Source organism: Lathamus discolor, chromosome 3 (assembly GCF_037157495.1).
Source record: "Lathamus discolor isolate bLatDis1 chromosome 3, bLatDis1.hap1, whole genome shotgun sequence".
In the NCBI taxonomy this organism is placed as follows: Eukaryota; Metazoa; Chordata; class Aves; order Psittaciformes; family Psittacidae; genus Lathamus; species Lathamus discolor.
The window spans coordinates 16,724,460-16,725,063 of record NC_088886.1 but is presented as its reverse complement, the minus strand read 5'-3'; positions in this window follow the sequence as shown (position 1 = coordinate 16,725,063).

Sequence of the window (604 nt, the reverse complement as noted above, 5' to 3'; positions counted from 1 at the left end):
GCGGCAGCCGGCCGGAAGGGCGCTTCTACTTCTGCGCATCCGCGGAGGGGGGGGCCCGGTTGCCGGTGGGCGCGGCAGGGGCGGGGCGGCGGTTGGCGGAGGGCGGGGGCGCCGGTTTTAGCTCTGTGGGGAAAGCGCTCCTTTTTACCCCATTGCCGTCATGTTTCGGCCTCGGTGCGTCCGGCAGGTGTGGCTGTTTCGGTGGCGGTCCTGTAGCGAGTCAGAGAAGGGTCCAGCCCCGGCCCTCGCTGGCTGCGGCGCGGGGCGGCGGCTCTCTCCCCTCGCCGCGGCGGGCTGAGGTACTTGGAGAGCCTGTTGCTTCGCTGCGGGCATCCTACATGGCTGAGCTCTTTGCTCAGCAGGGAGCAAACCTGGAGATAAGATGTGGGGGTTGAAAATAAATTATTACTAAAGTGTAAGTTATAATCAGGCGTAACAATATTAAGCTTTGGACAAGCATGACACACCGGCGGATTTACATTAATGATAGTAAAAGCATCATGACCCAGTAGTGTTTCCCATGAGCATACATTTCACATCCAGACGCTTATTTGCTCGCAGTGGGTTAACCTGTGTGAAGCATCTGTTTGAAATGAACCACAGG